The sequence below is a fragment of the Anomaloglossus baeobatrachus genome, chromosome 6 (assembly GCF_048569485.1).
Source record: "Anomaloglossus baeobatrachus isolate aAnoBae1 chromosome 6, aAnoBae1.hap1, whole genome shotgun sequence".
In the NCBI taxonomy this organism is placed as follows: domain Eukaryota; kingdom Metazoa; phylum Chordata; class Amphibia; order Anura; family Aromobatidae; genus Anomaloglossus; species Anomaloglossus baeobatrachus.
This window is the reverse complement of record NC_134358.1, coordinates 331,845,757-331,861,872: the sequence shown is the minus strand read 5'-3', so window position 1 is coordinate 331,861,872 and position 16,116 is coordinate 331,845,757.

Below are 16,116 nucleotides of genomic sequence, written 5' to 3'. Positions count from 1 at the left end.
GCAGACTTGGAACAGGAGGGATCGCTGCAGCAATTCATGGTGAATGGAAATTTATAAACTGTGCACCGAAGCGCCCTCATTTACATATTAAATAAAAGGTAGATTTCTGCAAATATTACAGAAGCACTCTGGTCATTTTTTCCCCTAAACATGTGTAAATGTTAGTTCAGTGTAAGGTCTGTGATATTTCACTCACCAATCGCCGGTTTTTCCTGTCCCTGAGTCCATAATGATGTCACATCCACAGCTCGTCTCTGCAGACTTCCCTCTTCTTCAGTCTTCTGCAGCACATCCTGACATTGTGCTCTGAAAAATAACAGTGTCATCACAATGTTCCTGAATTAATCTGTGCCTTAAATGAGCCCAGTGCTGTGCCCCTGAAAAAAATATTGCTCCTCACTGTGCTCCCTGTAAAAAAAAAATATTACTCCACACTGTGCCTCTTATGGTACACGGCCTCCATGCTATCCTTTCCTATAAAATATTCCCACTACACTGTCCGCCCTTGTGTACTATGAATGTCACACTGCCTACTAATAAGCAAAAATGCCACATAGTCCCCCCTTATAAATTATACCCACCACACCTTCCTCAATTATGATTCATGATCTGCACACTGTCCTCACAATGTTCCATGCATGCTGCCCCTGTCCATACTGAGCCCTCACACTGTCCCTCTCCATACTGACACTCCCATGCTGCCCCTTCTCCACCATAATGAGCTCCCATACAGCATGCCTCTTTTCCATGAGACCTCCACACTGCCCCACTTATCATACTGAGACCATCAAGCTACCTCACGCTATCACAATTCTTTAGAGATATTCCAGCAACTTCGACCAGAGGATTTATAAAATCAAAGACTTTTATTCCAAAAAATTAAAAACAGGTATCATGTATAAAATACATATGGTTCACCAATGTGCAGAACGCTTACATGTTTCGGACTGGAGAGTCCTTACTCATAGCTTAACATCTTACAAATAAACATGTACCTATATACACTTGGAGGCTGAGGTGAAGTGGGAGGAAAGTATACTGGGCGGAGGTCCACAGTAAAGGGAAGAGGAGAAAACAACAAAGAAAAAAAAAAAACAAAAAAAAACTCCACTATAATATAGTGGAGTTGTTTTTTTTTTATTTTTGCTTTCTCCTCTTCCCTTTACTGTGGAGCTCTGCCCAGTTTATTTCCCTCCCACTTCACCTCAGCCTCCAAGTGTATATAGGTACATGTTTATTTGTTAAGCTATGAGTAAGGACTCTCCAGTCCGAAAAATGTAAGCGTTCTTCACATTGGTGAACCATATGTATTTTATACGATACCCGTTTTTAATTTTTTGGAATAAAAATCTTTGATTTTATAAATCCTCTGGACGAAGTTGCTGGAATATCTCTAAAGAATTGTGTCTACAAGATTATTCGGAATCCAAGTTCCCTGCAGCGCCCAGGATTGATTGAATTCTTCCAGACGCTACATGTGCTATGGTTTGGTGAGCTGAAATATTTAGTTTTTTGTATACTCACGCTATCACACTATCCTATTTTTCATACTGAGTCCCCTTCATTGACCACTCCATACCGAGCCCACCCATGCTTCCCCCTTTCCATACTGAGTCTTTACACTGCCCGTCCCCATATTGAATCATCATGCTGTCTCTTCTCCATAATGAGCTCCCCATTTTGCCCCCCCTCCATACTGAGTCCTTACTTTTCCCCATCGATTTTGTCCCTTGCACTTTTTTTACTCTGAAAACCTTAAACCCGCCTCTACAGCAATAGGCCCCCTAACCCCCCTCTACAGCAATAGGCTCCCTAACCCCCCCTACAGCAATAATCCCCCTTACCCTCCCTCTACAGTAATAGGCCCTCTTACCACCCTTCTACAGCAATAGGCGCTCTTACCACCCTCTACAGCAATAGGCCCTCTTACCCCCTCTCTACAGCATCAGGCACTCTTACCCCCCTCTACAGCTACATGCCCTCTTACCCCCCCTCTACAGCAATAGGCCCTCCCTTACCCTCCTCCCCCCTCCAGTCTCTAGTATTAGCCTCTTTTCCCCTTCCCCCTCCAGTTTCTAGTATTAATCATTCTTCCCATCCCCCCTACAGTCTCTGGTATTAGCCTTTCTTCCCCCCCCCCCTCCAGTCTATTTTATTAGCCTTTCTTCCCCTCCAGTCTCTAGTATTAGCCTTTCTTCCCCTCCTCCAGTCTCTAGTATTAGCCTTTCTTTCCCTACCCCTGCAGTCTCTAGTAGAAGCCTCTTCCCTCCCCCCTGCAGTCTTTAGTATTACTGTCTTTCCCTCCCCCCTGCAGTCTCTAGTATTAGCCTCTTTCCCTCCCCCTTGCAGTCTCTAGTATTACTTTCTTTCCCTCCCCCTGCAGTCTCTAGTATTACTCTCTTTCCCTCCCCCCTGCAGTCTTTAGTATTACTCTTTCCCTCCCCCCTACAGTCTCTAGTATTACTCTTTCTCTCCCTCCTGCAGTCTCTAGTATTGGCCTCTTTCCCTCCCCCCTGCAGTCTCTAGTATTACTCTCTTTCCCTCCCCCCTACAGTCTCTAGTATTACTCTCTTTCCCTCCTCCTGAAGTCTCTAGTATTACTTTCTTTCCCACCCCCTGCAGTCTCTAGTATTAGCTCCCCTCCCATGCAGTCTCTAGTATTACTCTTTCCTCCCACCTGCAGTCTCTAGTATTAGCCTTTCTTCCCCTCCCCCCTGCAGTCTCCTATATGAGTCTATTTCCCTACCCCCTGCAGTCTCTATTATTACTCTTTCGCTCCCCCTGCATTCTCTAGTATTACTCTCTTTCCCTCCACCCTGCAGTCTCTAGTATTACTCTCACATGCTATGAAGAAAAAGACATGGATCGCACATCCCACAAAAATACAATGATCTAAAGCCGCTAGGCAAAAAAATACTGTATTTTTCGCTTTATAAGACGCACCTAGGTTTTAGAGGAGGAAAATAAAGAAAAAAAAATTGAGCCAAATAGTGTGCTAAAACATTTTAATAAAATTAAAAAAAAATATATTTTAACAATTTAGACTCAACAGGAAGGTCTGTTATGGGGGGATCTTTGGATGATGCACTGCTGTGGGAGACCTGTGGATAAAGCACTGCTATGGGGGACCTGTGGATGACACTGCTATGGGGGACCTGTGGATGGCGCACTGTTATGGGGGACCTGTGGATGATGCACTGTTATGGGGGACCTGTGGATGACGCACTGTTATGGGGGACCTGTGGATGACGCACTGTTATGGGGGACCTGTGGATGACGCACTATTATGGGGGACCTGTGGATGACGCACTATTATGAGGGACCTGTAGATGAGGGTCTGTTATGGGGGATCTGTGGATGATGCACTGCTGTGGGGGACCTGTGGATAACGCACTGCTGTGGGGGACCTGTGGATGTCGCTCTGTTATAGGGGACCTGTGGATGACGCTCTGTTATGGGGGACCTGTGGATGAGGGTCTGTTATGGGGGACCTGTGGATGATGCACTGCTGTGGGGGACCTGTGGATGACACTGTTACGGGGGACCTGTGGATGACGCACTATTATGGGGGACCTGTGGATGACGCACTATTATGAGGGACCTGTAGATGAGGGTCTGTTATGGGGGATCTGGTGATGATGCACTGCTGTGGGGGACCTGTGGATGATGCACTTTTATGGGGATCTGGGACTACCACCCCCTCATCCTTAGGAATACACCCATGTACTGTATACCATACATGGCTGTATTCTGAAAGATGAGAGGGGGTTGTAGTCACATTTACACTTTGGCCACTACATTAGTCCCTCCCTGGAGTGTTAACACTAAATATGACTACAGCCCCCATCATCCTTCAGAATACACCGATTGATACAGTATATTCTGAAGGCTGATGTTCCCCTTCAGTGTTTTTCCTCACCTATTAAGACCCTTCGTTCAACTGACAACATTTGTGGCTAAGGCTCAGATCACTGATTGGTGGAGGCAGCTCTGCAGCCGTTGTCTCCACCAATAAGCATCCAGCCCTAGAGAGGAGGAGGAGGAGAATCGTTCTTCTCTCTCCCCTCTTTTTTATGATAGTCTCCGCCTGCTGCAGAGATCTAAAATGGAGCCTGCACATGCGCAGATTGAGATCTTCGAGAGCCGCGATCTCTATCTGCGCTGCGCAGCCTCCGATGCGATGGACTTCAAGAAAATGGCTACGGAAGGCGGCGCATGCGCAGATGGACATCTCGCTTCTCTGAGATCTCCATCTGCACCTGCGTCACCTCCGCAGTCATTTTCCGGAAGTCGCGTTGGAGGCAGCGCAGGCGCAGATAAACATTTCGGCTATGGTGACCGTTGCTGAAGCCATTTGCCGGAAGATCAATGGATCCGCTCCCGATTGCCGGTGGGTCCATGGCGCCCTCATCGTGCCACCATAACACCGAAACCCAGCCCTCAGCACTGTCAGCATCACTTCAGCGACAGCGGCAGCACCAGCCTCCTGTGACTCACCCCACCGCCGCATTGTTGCCCGGTAAGTTACATTCACTTTGTAAGACGCACCCCTATTTTCCCCACAATTTTGGGGGGAAAAAAGTGCGTCTTATAAAGCGAAAAATATGGTAATTAAATAGAACATGAAGTTCTTTTGTTACCATTCTGATCAGATTGTATTAAGCCCACTGCCACTTCACGGCAAACCTCTTAAGTGGGTCCCTATCTTAAACCTTTCAGTGCGGCACCGTGCACCAACCACTGCTGCAGCGACAAAGCGCCAGCAGGGCAGGTGACCTGGTGCCTCACAGCACCCATGCTGCAAGGCAAAGCCCCCAAGGCTCCAGGTCGCAGTGCCCCACTAACACGACGACACCACCACAACAGCGGCCACTACACAGTACCAGCACTCAGTGAGAGGAGCTGCGCACTCACCTCCCACTGGCTCCCAAATGTGGACTGGGAGCAAAAAAAGGCTGATTTCTCTTGCAGTCTCCTGCTGATTAAAATCACCTGGGCCAAATGGGGGGAGTGCAGATCCAAGCAAAAAAAAAAAAAAGAGGGGGATAGAATGTTGTATAACATGCTATGAAAAAAAAGACATGGATCGCACATCCCCCCTGCAGTCTCTAGTATAACTCTCTTATCCTCCCCCCTGCAGTCTCTAGTATGAGCCTCTTCCCTCACCCCTGCAGTCTTTAGTATTACTGGTTTTCCCTCCCCCTGCAGTCTCTAGTATTACTCTCCCCCCCTGCAGTCTCTAGTATTACTCTCTTTTCCTCCCCCTGCAGTCTCTGGTATTACTCTCTTTCCCTCCCCCTGCAGTCTCTGGTATTAGCCTCTTTCCCTCCCCATGCAGTCTCTAGTATTAGCCTTTATTCCCCTTCCCCCTGCAGTCTCTAGTATGAGCCTCTTTCCCTCCCCCCTGCAATCTCTAGTATTACTCTCTTTCCCTCCCCCCTGCAGTCTCTAGTATGAGCCTCTTCCCTCACCCCTGCAGTCTTTAGTATTACTGTTTTTCCCTCCCCCTGCAGTCTCTAGTATTACTCTCCCCCCCTGCAGTCTCTAGTATTACTCTCTTTTCCTCCCCCTGCAGTCTCTGGTATTACTCTCTTTCCCTCCCCCTGCAGTCTCTAGTATTAGCCTCTTTCCCTCCCCATGCAGTCTCTAGTATTAGCCTTTATTCCCCTTCCCCCTGCAGTCTCTAGTATGAGCCTCTTTCCCTCCCCCCCTGCAATCTCTAGTATTACTCTCTTTCCCTCCCCCCTGCAGTCTCTAGTATTACTCTCTTTCCCTCCCCCCTAAAGTCTCTAGTATTACTCTCCCCCCCTGCAGTCTCTAGTATTACTCTCTTTCCCTCCCACTGCAGTCTCTAGTATTAGCCTTTTTCCCTCCCCCATGAAGTCTCTAGTATTACCCTTTATTCCCCTTCCCCCTGCAGTCTCTAGTATGAGCCTCTTTCCCTCCCCCTGCAGTCTCTAGTATTACTCTCTTTCCCTCCCCCCTGCAGTCTCTAGTATTAGCCTCTTTCCCTCCCCATGCAGTCTCTAGTATTAGCCTTTATTCCCCTTCCCCCTGCAGTCTCTAGTATGAGCCTCTTTCCCTCCCCCCCTGCAATCTCTAGTATTACTCTCTTTCCCTCCCCCCTGCAGTCTCTAGTATTACTCTCTTTCACTCCCCCCTAAAGTCTCTAGTATTACTCTCCCCCCCTGCAGTCTCTAGTATTACTCTCTTTCCCTCCCACTGCAGTCTCTAGTATTAGCCTTTTTCCCTCCCCCATGAAGTCTCTAGTATTACCCTTTATTCCCCTTCCCCCTGCAGCCTCTAGTATGAGCCTCTTTCCCTCCCCCTGCAGTCTCTAGTATTACTCTCTTTCCCTCCCCCCTGCAGTCTATAGTATTATTCTCTTTACCTTCCTCCTGCAGTCTCTAGTAGTACTCTCTTTCCCTCCCCCCTGAAGTCTCTACTATTCCTCTCTTACCCTCCCCTTGCAGTCTCTAGTATTACTCTCTTTCCCTCCCCCTGCAGTCTCTGGTATTATCCTCTTTCCCTCCCCCATGCAGTCTCTAGTATATCTCTCTTTCCCTCCCCCCTGCAGTCTCTAGTATTGGCCTTGTTCCCTCCCCCGGCAGTCTATAGTATTACTCTCTTTCCCTCCCCCTGCAGTCTCAAGTATTGGCTTCTTTCTCTCCCCCCTGCAGTCTCTAGTAATACTCTCTTTACCACCCCCCTGCAGTCAATAGTATTAATGTCTTTCCCTCCCCCTGCAATCTCTAGTATATCTCTCTTTTCCTCCCCCTGCAGTCTATAGTATTACTCTTTTTCCCGCCCCCCTGCAGTCTCTAGTATTACTCTCTTTCCCTCCCCCCTGCAGTCTCTAGTATTACTGTCTTTTCCTTTCACCTGCAGTCTCTAGTATTAGACTTTCTTTCCCTCCCCCCTGCAGTCTCTAGTATTGGCTTCTTTCCCTCCCCCTGCAGTCTCTAGTATTACTCTCTATCTCTCCCCCTGAAGTCTCTAGTAATACTCTCTTTACCTCCCCCCTGCAGTCTCTAGTATTAATGTCTTTCCCTCCCTCTGCAGTCTCTAGTATATCTCTCTTTTCCTTCCCCCCTGAGGTCTCAAGTATTACTCTCTTTCCCTACCCCTGCAGTCTCTAGAATTACTCTCTTTCCCTCCCCCTTCAAACTCTAGTATTACTCTCTTTACCTCCCACCTGTAGTCTGAAGTAGTACTCTTTCCCTCCCCCATGCAGTCTCTAGTATTACTCTTTTTCCCTCCCCCCTGCAGTCTCTAGTATTAGCCTTTCTTCCCCTCCCCCTTGCAGTCTCTAGTATTACTCTCTTTCCCTCCCCTGCAGTCTCTAGTATTACTCTCTTTACCTCCCACCTGCAGTCTCTAGTAGTACTCTCTTTCCCTCCCCCTGCAGTCTCTACTATTCCTCTCTTTCCTCCCCCTGCAGTCTTTAGTATTAGTCTCTTTCTCTCCCCCCTGCAGTCTCTAGTATATCTCTTTTTCCCTCCCCCATGCAGTCTCTAGTATTACACTCTTTCCCTCCCCCTGAAATCTATAGTATTACTCTCTTTCGCTCCCCCTGCAGTCTCTAGTGGTGGCCTCTTTCCCTCCCTCCTGCAGTCTCTAGTATTACTGTCTTTCCCTCCCCCTGCAGTCTCTAGTATTACTCTCTTTACCTCCCCCCTGCATTCTCTAGTATTAATTTCTTTCCCTCCCCCTGCAGTCTCTAGAATATCTCTCTTTCCCTCCCCCCTGCAGTCTCTAGTATTACTCTCTTTCCTGCCCCCCTGCAGTCTCTAGTATTACTCTCTTTACCTCCCACCTGCAGTCTTTAGTAATACTCTCTTTCTCTCCCCCCTGCAGTATCTAGTATATCTCTTTCTCTCCCCCTGCAGTCTCTAGTATTACCCTCTTTCCCTCCCCCTGCAGTCTATAGTATTACTCTCTTTCCCTCCCTCCTGCAGTCTCTAGTATTGGCCTCTTTCCCTCCCCCTGCAGTCCCTAGTATTACTCTCTTTCCCTTCCCCCTGCAGTCTCTAGTATTACTCTTTTTCCCTCCCCATGGAGTCTCAAGTATTACTCTTTCCCTCCCCCTGCAGTCTCTAGTATTAGCCTCTTTCCCTCCCTAGCCTCTTTCCCTCCCCCCTGCAGTCTCTAGTATTGGCCTTTTTCCCTCCCCCATGCAGTCTCTAGTATTACTCTCTTTCCCTCCCCCCTGCAGTCTCTAGTATTAGCCTTTTTCCCCTCCCCCCTGCAGTTTCTAGTATGAGCCTTGTTCCCGCCCCCTGCAGTCTCTAGTATTACTCTCTTTCCCTCCCCCTGCAGCCTCTAGTATTACTCTCTTTACCTCCCACCTGCAGTCTCTAGTAGTACTCTCTTTTTCCCTCCCCCCTGCAGTCTCTACTATTCCTCTCTTTCCCTCCCGCTGCAGTCTTTAGTATTACTTTCTTTCCCTCCCCCCTGCAGTCTCTACTTTTCCTCTCTTTCCCTCCCCCTACAGTCTTTAGTATTACTCTCTTTCTCTCCCCGCAGCAGTCTCTAGTATATCTCTCTTTCTCTCCCCCATGCAGTCTCTAGTATTACCCTCTTTCCCTCCCCCTGCAGTCTCTAGTGTTGGCCTCTTTCCCTCCCTTCTGTAGTCTCTAGTATTACTGTCATTCACTCCCCCTGCAGTCTCTAGTATATCTCTCTTTCCCTCCCCCCTGCAGTCTCTAGTATTACTCTCTTTCCCTCCCCCCTGCCATCTCTAGTATTACTCTCTTTTCCTCCCACCTGTAGTCTCTAGTAGTACTCTCTTTCCCTCCCCCCTACAGTCTCTACTATTCCTCTCTTTCCCTCCCCCTGCAGTCTTAAGTATTACTCTCTTTCTCTCCCCCCTGCAGTCTCTAGTATATCTCTCTTTCTCTCCCCCTGCAGTTTCTAGTATTACCCTCTTTCCCTCCCTCTGCAGTCTATAGTATTACTCTCTTTCCCTCCCCCCAGCAGTCTCTAGTATTGGCCTCTTTCCCTCCCCCTGCAGTCTCTAGTATTACTCTTTTTCCCTCCCCATGGAGTCTCTAGTATTACTCTTTCCCTTCCCCTGCAGTCTCTAGTATTAGCCTCTTTCCCTCCCCCTGCAATCTCTAGTATTGGCCTCTTTCCCTTCCCCATGCAGTCTCTAGTATTACTCTCTTTCCCTCCCCCTGCAGTCTCTAGTATTACCCTCTTTCCCCCCCCCCCTGCAGTCCTTAGTATTACTCTCTTTCCCTCCCCCCTGCAGTCTCTAGTATTACTCTTTTTCCCTCCCCCTGGAGTCTTTAGTATTACGCTTTCCCTCCCCCTGCAGTCTCTAGTATTAGCCTCTTTCCCTCCCTAGATTCTTTCCCTCCCCCTGCAGTCTCTAGTATTGGCCTCGTTCCCTCCCCCATGCAGTCTGTAGTATTACTCTTTCCCTCCCCCCTGCAGTCTCTAGTATTAGCCTTTCTTTCCCTCCCCCCCTGCAGTCTCTAGTATGAGCCTTGTTCCCCCCCTGCAGTCTCTAGTATTACTCTCTTTCCCTCCCCCCTGCAGTCTCTAGTATTACTCTCTTTCTCTCCCCCCTGCAGTCTCTAGTATATCTCTCTTTCTCTCCCCCTGCAGTCTCTAGTATTACCCTCTTTCCCTCCCCCTGCAGTTTATAGTATTACTCTCTTTCCCTCCCCCTGCAGTCTCTAGTATTGGCTTCTTTCCCTCCCCCCTGCAGTCTCTAGTATTAATGTCTTTCCCTCCCCCTGCAGTTTCTAGTATATCTCTCTTTCCCTCCCCCATCAGTCTCTAATATTACTCTCTTTACCTCCCACCTGCAGTCTCTAGTATTAGCCTTTCTTTCCCTCCCCCCTGCAGTCTCTCGTATGAGCCTTGTTCCCCCCCTGCAGTCTCTAGTATTACTCTCTTTCCCTCCCCCCTGCAGTCTCTAGTATTACTCTCTTTCAATCCCCCCTGCAGTCTTTAGTATTACTCTCTTTCTCTACCCCCTGCAGTCTCTAGTATATATTTCTTTCTCTCCCCCTGCAGTCTCTAGTATTACCCTCTTCCCCCCCCCCTGCAGTTTATAGTATTACTCTCTTTCCCTCCCCCTGCAGTCTCTAGTATTACTCTCTTTAACTCCCACCTGCAGTGTCTAGTAGTACTCTTTCCCTCCCCCCTGCAGTCTCTACTATTCTTCTCTTTCCCTCCCCCTTGAGTCTCTAGTATTACTCTTTCCCTCCCCCTGCAGTCTCTAGTATTGGCCTCTTTCCCTCCCCCATGCAGTCTCTAGTATTACTCTCTTTACCTCCCACCTGCAGTCTCTAGTAGTACTCTCTTTCCCTCCCCCCCGCAGTCTTCTACTATTCCTCTCTTTCCCTCCCGCTGCAGTCTTTAGTATTACTTTCTTTCCCTCCCCCTGCAGTCATTAGTATTACTCTTTTTCCCTTGCCCCTGCAGTCTTTAGTATTACTCTCTTTCTCTCCCCGCTGCAGTCTCTAGTATATCTTTCTCTTCCCCATGCATTCTCTAGTATTACCCTCTTTCCCTCCCCCTGCAGTCTATAGTATTACTGTCATTCCCTCCCCCTGCAGTCTCTAGTATTACTCTCTTTCCCTCCCCCCTGCAGTCTCTAGTATTAATTTCTTTCCCTCTCCCTGCAGTCTCTAGTATATCTCTCTTTCCCTCACCCCTGCAGTCTCTAGTATTACTCTCTTTCCCTCCCCCCTGCCGTCTCTAGTATTACTCTCTTTCCCTCCCCCCTGCAGTCTTTAGTATTACTCTCTTTCTCTCCCCGCTGCAGTCTCTAGTATATCTCTCTTTCTCTCCCCCTGCAGTCTCTAGTATTACCCTCTTTCCCTCCCTCTGCAGTCTATAGTATTACTCTTTCCCTCCCCCCTGCAGTCTCTAGTATTGGCTTCTTTCCCTCCCCCTGCAGTCCCTAGTATTACTCTCTTTCCCTCCCCCCTGCAGTCTCTAGTATTACTCTTTTTCCCTCCCCCTGGAGTCTCTAGTATTACTTTTTCCCTCCCCCTGCAGTCTCTAGTATTAGCCTCTTTCCCTCCCCCCTGCAGTCTCTAGTATTGGCCTCTTTCCCTTCCCCATGCAGTCTCTAGTATTACACTCTTTCCCTCCCCCTGCAGTCTCTAGTATTACCCTCTTTCTTTCCCCCTGCAGTCCCTAGTATTACTCTCTTTCCCTCCCCCCTGCAGTCTCTAGTATTACTCTTTCCCTCCCCTTGCAGTCTCTAGTATTAGCCTCTTTTCCTCCCTAGCCTCTTTCCCTTCCCCTGCAGTCTCTAGTATTGGCCTCTTTCCCTCCCCCATGCAGTCTCTAGTATTTCTCTTTCCCTCCCCCCTGCAGTCTCTAGTATTAGCCTTTCTTTCCCTCCCCCCTGCAGTCTCCAGTATGAGCCTTGTCCCCCCCCCCCGCAGTCTCTAGTATTACTCTCTTTCCCTCCCCCCTGCCATCTCTAGTATTACTCTCTTTTCCTCCCACCTGTAGTCTCTAGTAGTACTCTCTTTCCCTCCCCCCTACAGTCTCTACTATTCCTCTCTTTCCCTCCCCCTGCAGTCTTAAGTATTACTCTCTTTCTCTCCCCCCTGCAGTCTCTAGTATATCTCTCTTTCTCTCCCCCTGCAGTTTCTAGTATTACCCTCTTTCCCTCCCTCTGCAGTCTTTAGTATTGCTCTCTTTCCCTCCCCCCTGCAGTCTTTAGTATTACTCTCTTTCTCTCCCCCTGTAGTCTCTAGTATTACCCTCTTTCCCTCCACCTGCAGTTTATAGTATTACTCTCTTTCCCTCCCCCTGCAGTCTCTAGTATTACCCTCTTTCCCTCCCCCTGCAGTCCCTAGTATTACTCTCTTTCCCTCCCCCCTGCAGTCTCTAGTATTACTCTTTCCCTCCCCTTGCAGTCTCTAGTATTAGCCTCTTTTCCTCCCTAGCCTCTTTCCCTTCCCCTGCAGTCTCTAGTATTGGCCTCTTTCCCTCCCCCATGCAGTCTCTAGTATTTCTCTTTCCCTCCCCCCTGCAGTCTCTAGTATTAGCCTTTCTTTCCCTCCCCCTGCAGTCTATAGTATTACTGTCATTCCCTCCCCCTGCAGTCTCTAGTATTACTCTCTTTCCCTCCCCCCTGCAGTCTCTAGTATTAATTTCTTTCCCTCTCCCTGCAGTCTCTAGTATATCTCTCTTTCCCTCACCCCTGCAGTCTCTAGTATTACTCTCTTTCCCTCCCCCCTGCCGTCTCTAGTATTACTCTCTTTCCCTCCCCCCTGCAGTCTTTAGTATTACTCTCTTTCCCTCCCCCCTGCAGTCTTTAGTATTACCCTCTTTCCCTCCCTCTGCAGTCTATAGTATTACTCTTTCCCTCCCCCCTGCAGTCTCTAGTATTGGCTTCTTTCCCTCCCCCTGCAGTCCCTAGTATTACTCTCTTTCCCTCCCCCCTGCAGTCTCCAGTATGAGCCTTGTCCCCCCCCCGGCAGTCTCTAGTATTACTCTCTTTCCCTCCCCCCTGCAGTCTCTAGTATTACTCTCTTTCCCTCCCCCTGCAGTCTTTAGTATTGCTCTCTTTCCCTCCCCCCTGCAGTCTTTAGTATTACTCTCTTTCTCTCCCCCTGTAGTCTCTAGTATTACCCTCTTTCCCTCCACCTGCAGTTTATAGTATTACTCTCTTTCCCTCCCCCTGCAGTCTCTAGTATTGGCTTCTTTCCCTCCCCCCTGCAGTCTCTAGTATTAATGTCTTTCCCTCCCCCTGCAGTCTCTAGTATATCTCTCTTTCCCTCCCCCTTCAGTCTCTAGTATTACTCTCTTTACCTCCCACCTGCAGTCTCTAGTATTAGCCTTTCTTTCCCTCCCCCCTGCAGTCTCTGGTATGAGCCTCTTTCCCTCCCCCCTGCAGTCTCTAGTATTATTCTCTTTACCTTCCTCCTGCAGTGTCTATTAGTACTCTCTTTCCCTCCCCCCCTGAAGTCTCTACTATTCCTCTCTTTCCCTCCCCTTGCAGTCTCTAGTATTACTCTCTTTCCCTCCCTCTGCAGTCTCTGGTATTTTCCTCTTTCCCTCCCCCATGCAGTCTCTAGTATTACTCTCTTTCCTCCCCCCTGCAGTCTCTAGTATTAGCCTTTATTCCCCTCCCCCCTGCAGTCTCTAGTATGAGCCTCTTTCCCTCCCCCCTGCAGTCTCTAGTATTACTCTCTTTCCCTCCCCCCTGCAGACACTAGTATTACTCTCTTTCCCTCCCCCCTGCAGACTCTAGTATTACTCTCTTTCCCTCCCCCCTGCAGTCTCTAGTATATCTCTCTTTCCCTCCCCCCTGCAGTCTCTAGTTTTGGCCTCGTTCCCTCCCCCTGCAGTCTCTAGTATTACCCTCTTTCCCTCCCCCTGCAGTTTATAGTATTACTCTCTTTCCCTCCCCCTGCAGTCTCAAGTATTGGCTTCTTTCCCTCCCCCCTGCAGTCTCTAGTATTACTCTCTATCTATCCCCCTGCAGTCTCTAGTAATACTCTCTTTACCTCCCCCCTGCAGTCTCTAGTATATCTCTCTTTTCCTCCCCCTGAGGTCTCTAGTATTACTCTTTTTCCCGCCCCCCTGCAGTCTCTAGTATTACTCTCTTTCCCTACCCCCTGCAGTCTCTAGTATTACTTTCTTTTCCTTTCACCTGCAGTCTCTAGTATTAGCCTTTCTTTCCCTCCCCCCTGCAGTCTCTAGTATTGGCTTCTTTCCCTCCCCCCTGCAGTCTCTACTATTCTTCTCTTTCCCTCCTCCTGCAGTCTTTAGTATTACTCTCTTTTTCTCCCCCCTGCAGTCTTTAATATTACTCTCTTTCTCTCCCCCTGCAGTCTCTAGTATATCTCTCTTCCCCTCCCCCATGCAGTCTCTAGTATTACTCTCTTTCCCTCTCCCTGCAGTCTCTAGTATTGGCCTCGTTCCCTACCCCTGCAGTCTCTAGTATTACCCTCTTTCCCTCCCCCTGCAGTTTATAGTATTACTCTCTTTCCCTCCCCCTGCAGTCTCTAGTATTTGCTTCTTTCCCCTCCCCCTGCAGTCTCTAGTATTATTCTCTATCTCTCCCCCTGCAGTCTCTAGTATTACTCTCTTTCCCTCCCCCTGCAGTCTCTAGTATTACTCTCTTTGCCTCCACATGCAGTCTCTAGTATTGGCCTCTTTCCCTTCCTCCTGCAGTCTCTAGTATTACTGTCTTTCCCTCCCCCTGCAGTCTCTAGTATTACTCTCTTTCTCACCCCCCTGCAGTCTTTAGTATTAATTTCTTTCCCTCCCCCTGCAGTCTCTAGTATTACTCTCTTTCCCGCCCCCCGGCAGTCTCTAGTATTACTCCCTTTCCCTCTCCCCCTGCCGTCTCTAGTAGTACTTTCTTTCCCTCCCCCTGCAGTCTCTACTATTCCTCTCTTTCCCTCCCCCTGCAGTCTTTAGTATTACTCTTTCTCTCCCCCCTGCAGTCTCTAGTATATCTCTCTTTCTCTCCCCCTGCAGTCTTTAGTATTACTCTCTTTCCCTCCTCCATGCAGTCTCTAGTATTGGCCTCTTTCCCTCCCCCTGCAGTCCCTAGTATTACTCTCTTTCCTTCCCCACTGCAGTCTCTAGTATTACTCTCTTTTCCTCCCCCTTCAGTCTCTAGTATTACTCTTTTTCCCTCCCCCTGCAGTCTCTAGTATTAGCCTCTTTCCCTCCCTAGCCTCTTTCACTTTCCCCTGCAGTCTCTAGTATTGGCCTCTTTCCCTCCCCCATGCAGTCTCTAGTAATACTCTCTTTCCCTCCCCCTTGCAGTCTCTAGTATTACTCTCTTTACCTCCCACCTGCAGTCTCTAGTATTGGCCTCTTTTCCTCCCCCTGCAGTCTTTAGTATTACTCTCTTTCCCTCTCCCCTGCAGTCTATAGTATTAGCCTTTCCTTACCCCATCCCCCCATACCCAGTCTGTAGCCTTAGCGATACCTCCACCTTTCCCACGAATCTTCAGCTCTGTGAGCGCATACCTGCTTTGGTGCCCGCTGCTCTCTTTCTCCTCCTGTTGCTCTGGTGAGTCTCCTCTTCTGGCTCCAGTGTCAGCCGTGTCCTCCTTCGCGGCATGTTTCGTCTGCATTGGACGTCACAGCACGGAGCAGGGAGCTGATTGCGGTAAAAAAAAATATTTTTTTTTGCTGTCAGAAAGTGCCACACCCCGCAATGCGCCGCGCCAGGCACAGGACCACGGGTGCTTAGTACCTTATAGATGACATCTCTGAATTTAATCATTCCCGTCCCTTTTGTCTCCACATAGTACAGATGCCATGATGAGATTTCATGCACACAGCTCGTCTCTAAAGACCTATCTCTTTCTTCTTCAGCAGCACTTCCAGACCCAGTGCCTTTAAAAATAAAAGTATCATTATACTGCCCCATAAATATAAATATCTCCCATGCTGATGTGCTTCCTTCACAAAATATCTGCACCCACAATGCTTCTCTCCATAGTAAACCCCCAACACTGCCCATCTTCATAATATTCACCCACACTGCTCCTTTCCATAATATTCCCACTACACTGCCTCTCTGCAAAATATTTCCCCACACTGCCACTCTCCATAATATACCTCCACACTGCCCATCTCCATAATATACCCTTATGCTGCCACTCTACTTACTATACCCCTACGCTGTCTCTTGATATAATATACCCACCACGCTGACTTGTTCCACAATACAGTGTATCCCCCATGCTGCCTGTCTCCATAATGTCACCCACAGACATTACCCCCTCCATAATATTCTCCTACGCTGCCTCTCTCCATAATATACCCCCCTATGCTGCCCCTCTCCATCATATTTTCTCCACACTGCCCCTCTCTATCATAATTCCCCTCACGCTGCCCCTCTCCATAATTTCCCCCCCCTTGCTGCCCTTCTCCATCCTACTTCCCCCCTCACTGCCCCTCTTTATTATATTCCTCACACGCTGTCCCGCTCCATCATATTCCCTTTCAGGCTGCCCCTCTGTATCATAATCCCCAGCCAGGCTGCCCCTCTCCATCATATTCCACCCATGCTGTCCCTCTCCTTCATATTACCCCCCAGGCTGCACCTCTCCATCATATTCTCCCCACACTGCCCCACTCTATCATAATTCTCCCCAGGCTGCACTTCTC